This window comes from Triticum dicoccoides, chromosome 7B, assembly GCF_002162155.2.
Source record: "Triticum dicoccoides isolate Atlit2015 ecotype Zavitan chromosome 7B, WEW_v2.0, whole genome shotgun sequence".
In the NCBI taxonomy this organism is placed as follows: Eukaryota; Viridiplantae; Streptophyta; class Magnoliopsida; order Poales; family Poaceae; genus Triticum; species Triticum dicoccoides.
Window position 1 is genome coordinate 592,964,113 of NC_041393.1, and position 7,980 is coordinate 592,972,092.

General features: G+C 44.7%; 1 long non-coding RNA gene across 1 annotated transcript; it reads left to right on the top strand.

Annotated features, from left to right (window-relative positions):
- Nucleotides 1–4,066: 4,066 nt before the first annotated feature.
- LOC119335361 lies at nt 4,067–7,520 on the top strand. Its single transcript, XR_005161829.1, has 4 exons — nt 4,067–4,179; nt 4,622–4,707; nt 6,409–6,456; nt 7,007–7,520. It is a non-coding gene; the product is annotated as an uncharacterized LOC119335361 (long non-coding RNA).
- Nucleotides 7,521–7,980: the final 460 nt, after the last annotated feature.

Here is a 7,980-nt window from a genome sequence, read left to right on the forward strand (position 1 = left end):
ATATAGTAATAGGTTCATATATGAAATCATGGCAGTCGGGCCCTAGTGAAAAGCATTAAGCATAGCAAAGTCATAGCAACATCAATCCCAGAGCATAGTGGATACTAGGCATCAAGCCCTAACAAAGCTAACTCGGTTACATGATAAATCTCATCCAACCCATCACCGTACAACAAGTCTACGAAGGAATTACTCACTCGCGGCGGTGAGCATCGTAAAATTGGTGATGGAGGAAGGTTGTTGATGATGACGACGTTAATTTCCACCCTCCGGAGCCCCAAACGAACTCCAGATCAGCCCTCCCGATGAAGATCAGGAGGTGGAGGTGGCTCATACACTACAAAAAAACACATCTGTGATATTTTGGGCAAATTTTTTTTGTCATGCTTATGACACTTCTATGACGATAATTGTGACAAAACCCGGTATCATCATAGATGTGGTGGGCTCCTACTTCTATGAAAAAATCATGACAAAAAATGGAATTTCCATCATGGGCGGGCCGGAGACGCAGCTGCATGACATCCTTTGGGTCGTCCATGACGGAAAAAACTGTGGTAGAAGCGAGGGCGAGGAAAATTTCAGGGAGTTCCCGGTTACGGTGGGTGGTCGGGGGCCCAGTGATGCGTGTTTCTCTCATACACGTACGCACGTGGGTGCGAGGCATTGGGCTCTAACTGAACTCGAGCGAGGCGTCGCCTAACTGAACCTGATCGATTGCACTGCATGTTATGCGTTACTGAACCCGAGCGGTCGAGCAATTCCTTCACTACTGTTGCTAACTGAAGCCGGTCGATGCTGCCTCTGGATGAACAGTGAGCGTTGTTGGGGGGTTTGGATGAACAGTTCTCGGTGGGGGTTGAATGAACAGCACCCCGTGGTGTTTCCACTGGATGAATAGTATCCCGATCGATCGAGCCGGTTGGGCGTGGATGAACATGACCCCATGGAGGGCTGGATGAACAGGACCCCGTGGAGGGATGGTTGAACAGTAGCCGGTGGAGGTCTGGTTGAACAGTAGCTAGTGGAAGGCTGGATGAATAGTACCCCCGTGGAGGGGTGGTTGAACAGGACCCCGTGGAGAGGGCTGGTTGAACAGTAGCCGGTGGAGGAGCGCACGGTGGAGGCTGGATGAACAGGAGCCCGTGGATGAACAGTCGCAGGTGGAGGCTAGAGGAGGTCGACGATGGAGGGGTGCCCGTGGAGGGGTGGTTGAACAGTAGCCGGTGGAGTAGCGCGCGGTGGAGGCTGGATGAACAGGAGCCCGTGGAGGCTGGAGGAGGTCGACGGTAGCCCGTGGAGGCTGGAGGAGGTCAACGGTGGAGATGAACAGTATCCCATGGAGTCCCGTTTTGCGGTACGCCACACCCCTCCCGATGAACAGGGCCCCTGTTTCGACCGTAGCACTCCAACACAAGTCTATTTCCTCCGTTTTGCGGTACGCCACACCCCTCCCGATCAACAGGACCCTGTTTCGACTGTAGGAGGTCCAACAGAAGTCCGTTTCCTATGTTTTGCGGCACGCCAGACCCCTCCTGATGAATAGGATCCCGTTTCGACCGTGGTCGGTCGAACACAAGGCCGTTTCCTCCGTTCTGCGGTATGCCAGGACTCATTTCCATCGGCTGTTCCATCCAAGCCGGTTGGCTCCCACATGTTCCTTTGCCTCCCGATGAACAAAACGCACTCCGTTATCTCCCCATGAACACGACGATGACGCAGTTTCTCTGTTCCGACCCAGCCATGTACACGAGCCCTGGCCATATGTATGCGTGAGTAGGCGTTTGAGACCCTGCCCGTATGTACGTATGTGGCAGTATTTACTTTCTTGCACCCTGTTCGATGTACGTACGTGTACATGCTTCGTGCGCGCCTCTACTACGACACATGCGTGCCTCTACTACGACATGTGTGCGCCTCTACATCAACCAGTATGTACGTACACATTCGTGACTAGAATGACACCGCTACGTACGCTTCGACCAGGTGGGTCCCGACTGTCAGGTACTTCCTTGCATGCGAAGATGTAGCTGGTGGGTCCTAGCAGTCAGTGGGCGAATCGTTTTTTTCGTAATATGGACGCACTTCCTTGCGTGCGAACATGTAGCTAATGGGTCCCAGCAGTCAGGGGGAGAAAACATTATTTTTCAGGGTAAAAAGGATGCAGTTGCATGCATCCGTCCATGGGCGTGGTGCGTCCCCACTATCAGCCTCTCACGTATAGTCATCTTTTGATGACTCTCATTTGTTGACCACATTGACCACACCATGCCGAGAGCACCAAGGCCGGTGGACGACAGCGTGGCCCCAGACTGGAACGACCCGGAGATGGGGAAAACACAGTAGTGGAGTCGCAGATGGAGAGGAGTGGGAAACTTGACTGGTTTGTGTGCGCGGCAGCACTGCCGCCCACGGGAGACAGGAGCAAGAACAGAGGTTGAAGAAGGAGCATGGCTATTGGATTAGTATCTAATGGTCCAGCTGCTAGAATCATTTCTTGATTAAGTTGACAAAGCCCTGTGTACACGTCTGCTTAGTAGGCCCACAAGTCAACCACCAAACCTGCTGGGTCCCAGCTGTCATCGGGAGGAATAGTTTTTTCGCATAACAAGGAGCACTTCCTTCCGTGCGAAGATACAGCCAGTGGGTACCAGCTGTCAGGGGGAGGAAACAGCTTAATAAGGAGGAACTTTCCTTGCGTGCGACCATGGACCTCGTGGGTCCCAACCGTCACGCTCTCACGTACAATCCTCTTCCGATGACTCTCGTTTGTTGACCACGCCGCGCCGAGTGCAGCAAGGCTGTGGACGATGGTGAGGCTCCAGATTGGAACGATCCGGAGATGGGGAAGACGCGGCAGTGGAGTCGCAGACGGAGAGGCGTGGGAAGCTTGACTGGTTCGGGTGCGGGGTGGGCCTACACTCGGCAGAGAATAACAGGAGGTGCGGAGTGGAGGGATGGCCTGGTCGTCGGTGGAGTAGCGTTTCGCTGTTAGGCGCGCAAAACAACGCCGCTGGACGTCATAGGCTGGAGCAGGCGGTCTCGGCAGCGCTGTGGGAAGAAGACGAGAGATTGAAGAAGAATGTTGGCCGTTGAATGTAAATCCAATGCCTTGCTGAGGCTTCGACCTACTGGCCCACATGTCAGCCAGTTCATTTGTTTTTTAGTCCATTTGGTGGGCTAGGTGAAACAATGATATAACATCTATGCAGCCCATTTATATATATGGTAGAATCTAAAGCCCATTTTTCTCGAAATCCGCGGACTTGCTGGGCTGGGTGAAAATATCATGTTGGGCTGGACGGAGAAATGTTATAAAAACATAAACACATGATTGCACGTCTATTACTGCATTGGTCAGCAAAATCTTTGCAAGCTTATGTACGCAATCACTAGGACTATATAAAAACAATTATTATTATTTTGTAAGAACTTCCAATTTACGAAATAAAATATCATTTTAATTTGATGAGTTAATAGGACGTGGGGTATTATTATTTTTTAGGCTAGACATGAGATAGTTGAGTTGGTTCTAGGGAAAAGTAATGGAAGAAAACTCAGTTTACATCGAAAAAGAAAGTGGAAGAAAATTCAGATATAGGATTAATGAAAACAAAAAATAAAGGAAGTGGAAAGGTCTATAAAATGGTTGGACGAACGACAGCTTTAACGGAACCTATATTGAAGAATAAGAAATTCTTCACCCTGGTCCAGCGACCGTGCCAGGTTCTCTCGATCGTACCCGCACGTTGTGCCTCCGGCTGTCCATCGTTACCCCACGCGCGAGGTAAGTTTTTCCCCTTTCCTTACAGTGACAAAAAACATTTTCTGTTCGTGGGATTAGGATCTACCCCAGTCCGCCATCTCCCCAGATCCTATTCTGCGACTAACAGGCGGCATGATGGTGAGTGGCAGGCGTGAGCGCGTCGGCTCGGTGATCGGCGCGGGGAGCGGCGGTTGACCCGGTGGGCGCGCGACGACGTGCTGCTCGATGGGCTAACTCGGCAGCAATATCATTGACCACGGCGGCAAGGTGAGCGGGGCGGGGCCTCGGTGTTGGGAAGCACGGCGTGTGGTGGTCGGCTGGCCATGATGGCGGTTAAATTAGTGGTCGCGGCCGCACTTGTTAGATCATACGTGCTCTCCTCCATCCATGGCTTCTTTCCCCCGTATGCTCTGGTGAGCTCAATCCAAATCCCTTCAACATCTGTGTCTATGTACGTTTGTTGCCCCGACTATATTTCCTTTGTCCAAGCTCCAAATTTCATACGCTGCTCTATTTGAACTCTAGAAGCCCCATTGTAAGTTTTGACAGGAATACCATGCAAAAATATACTAGCGATGTAATCGTTGTTGGGTTTTCTCTTCTCTCTTCGAAAGATCATCTTGTGTGAATGGGTTGCCTCTGACGGTCAGACTTGATTCTACAAACTGTGCACTGTTTTGTTCATAGTCTGTTGCATTTTACACTTTGATTCGAATATGAAATGCACTATGTTGAACACCAAGTAACTTCTATCACTCGTCATGTAGATACACACAGTTCTGTTTTGGGCAAGTTTCTTAGTGTAGACAGTTTTTTTGATTAATTTCCCTGGCCTAATACCAATGTGATGTGCAGATAACTTATATCTCCGGCCAAGAGCTCGCCTTGATGTCCTCACGGACTGGAGATCCATGACTAAGAGCTCTCCTCAATGTATGCAGGTACTGCCCAGACCGTAAAGAAGCTAAATGATATATAGTTATGTTTTTTCTGAATTTATTTTGAGGGCAAATACTTGAGTCGCCGGGTAAATGTCCAACTCGGTCTGTTTTCAGTGCACATATATCATTTCCTCAATTTAATGGAAATTAGCGGCCACTTCAATTTTCTTATCTGCATTTTCTTTGCAATCAGCAAGGAAACCTAGGACAGATGTACATTTCCTCATGTGAATTCTAGTCCCTAGATTGTTTGTGGCTTTGGGCAATATACAGAATTGGAGAACTTGCTATATAGGTTTGGATAGAATATCATAGCTATATCCACAACTGCTTAATCTTTAATTTGTAGTTGAAATTCTGCACACATCTCTCAGTATTTGTTCACCTTATCGGCTATCATGCACCATAACTTTATAAATGAAAATATCCTAGTAAAGTTTCGACACCACTAACTTTCCACAAATATACAGTTTCTGTATATCAAGGTTGTCTTCCAGTGATTCACTCCTTGTTCAAGTGCTGGCATACATAAACTTAAACCACAAAAAAATGTGTACACATATTTATAGCTCTAAACATAAAAGCCTTTAGAATCATGGGTAGCTTTACAAAATGCCGGCCTCGATTCTCAATATGCTAGATAATACCATTTTCCACACATGATAATATGTTGTACCGCACCACTGTATACACAAGTGTGTAATTTTTTGGGTGGCTTCCTCCACCAAAATAAAAGGCTTGTGCACGACTGATGCTATCCAACTAGATTGTGTAATAATCACTGCTGATTTTGCATGACAGTGGGTTGTCACAGATTTGCAACAGAGCTGAGCAGTCATGTAGCATCACTGGTTCATGTTCTTTAGTGTCAGGTTATGGTAGCCGTTGGCATGTTTCTTGGTGCGGTATGCATCTCCTCCCACCCCAGCGGTCGACAACCAAGTCTAGCCGCCATAACTCTTTAGTATCGCCCCCTCTCTCTGATTTACATGAGTGTGTGTCAATTTATTCTCCCATGGCAAGTCTCTGTCCATGTTAGGTTACATTAGTAAGAAATTTAGTTATCTTAATTTAGGTAGGTAATTTACATTTAGTATCTCTGTGAACTCACTCACGATATAGATAATATTTTGGATTAAAGTAATGATGTAAACTGCAACTATACAAACCAATACATGTAGTTCAGGTCGAAATTCGAAGGTGGTGTTACACCTTGGCTAATTTTTTGTGTATGCTGCTAACAATTTAGGATTGTTTTACACTATTCTTTGTTGTAAACAAACCAGGTAATGTCGTGAAATCCAAGTGTTTTTCATATTTCTATTTACGGCATGATTTACCTCCAATTCTTTGCATGCACCGTTTTCTTTTTGATGACTCTCAGCTGCCAGACAAAATAGAGAATGTTGCTGTAAAATGCATGACAACCATATACTCCCTCCATTCCCAAATATGTCTTTGTAGACATTTTAAATGGACTACAACATATGGATGTATGTAGACATATTTTAGAGTGTAGATTCACTCATTTTGCTACGTATGTAGTCACTTGTTAAAATCTCTAAAAGGACAAATATTTGGGAACGGAGGGAGTAAATAGTGACTGCCTGTTGTTTTAATCAATCCATTTTTCTATTGTAGCAACACTTTTTTGTTATCCTAGTTGTGCAATAATTTACCGTTTCTATGAATCAATTTCAGGTGCTCCTTTTCATCATGATTACATCATGTGGTAGCCTGCTTTTTAAGGTATTTATGTTTTGATGCTGCGTACTCCCTCCGTGTTAAAAAATAAGTCTTTTTAGAGATTCCAATATAGATTACATATGGAACAAAATGAGTGAATCCACACTCTAAAATATGTCTATATAAATCCGTATGTAGTCCATAGGGAAATCTCTAAAAGGACTTATATTTAGAAACCGAGGGAGTAATTCATATGCATGGGTTGGTGTGTGAACAACTTTTAATCTTGATCTCTTTTATTTCATGCTTATCCAATTGTATGTTGCACAGTTTGATACAAGGCATGGTTTAGGGTGCATTAAAATGGTAGTTACAGAGCTCGGCCTCTTTTTCTTGTTTCTCTGTTTACTTTTGATTCATACCTGTAGCCAGCGTGTTAATGTGATTTCTTGTATGTTCAAACTTCGCTTGCTATATCTTTGATATTGATTCATTTTTCAGTTTAAGGTAGTAAAGCCTCAGTCTACCTTCAAGTGTGATTTATATGTTCTTGTTTGTTGGTGGACTCTACCTGTTTGTTCTTATGAGAACTAAACATATTATGTTTCTTCAGGTCTCTATTCAAGTGGATGACGGGAAATGTATGAGGGATAGAGAGGAATAAGTTTTCTAGAACACGTCTTTGTAGTGTATGGTGGGTACAAGTAATGTCAGATTCAAAATTTAGAGCTTTTGCCAATAATCAGTAGCAAAATCCAGGATTGCTGAGAAGAGAGGTGAACCTAATGGCTTCAGTACTATTGTTAGGATACTATGTTGCTTCCAGACTATCGATAAGAATAGTTCAGTCGCTTTAGAGATTGTTGAACATATGAAATTGATTGTAATCTCTGGGCACCCTCAAGTTAAGCTGCTTGAAGACCAAGTTCAAATATGTGTGAGGGCAGTGCGGTTGGGCATGCAAGCCTATTGCACCTGATATAATCAGACCATTAGATATGTTTTGAAATAATGATCTGCAAATGATTTTTATGTACTCGTAGGTATAGTTTTCATTACGTGAGACATTTCCCAGAACCATTAGTAGTCTTGTACATTGAATCAATTTATTAGACGACTTTGTTATTCCTATGGACATGTTGATTATTTTTGCATTACATAGCATTATTTTACGGCCATCGGGCTACCATCCGTTCCTCGAGGCTGGTGATTGTATTGTGTTCTTGATGATACATATGTCCCTTTTATGTTCTGTTCTTCGGATATTAATGTTGTCATCTCAATCAGCACTAAGCATCGGTTATGGGCTTTTGGATTGTTAGCCTCACTGTAGTGCTGATGTGCTTCCCAATTAGAAAAAAAGCTTTTGCCTCCATTTTATTTGGAATTGTGCCTGTCTTGCCCTACAAAGATAATAAGAAATTGTTTCAAGGTGATTATAGCCGAACTACCTAAGGCAAATCAAAATTTTGGAATACAGTTTAAGAATTTGGATCTGTCATTTTCAAGGTGATTTCGTACTACAAAAAAATCATTTAATTTGCCCATCTCACAAGAATCATTGTGTGTGTGTGTGTGTGTGTGTGT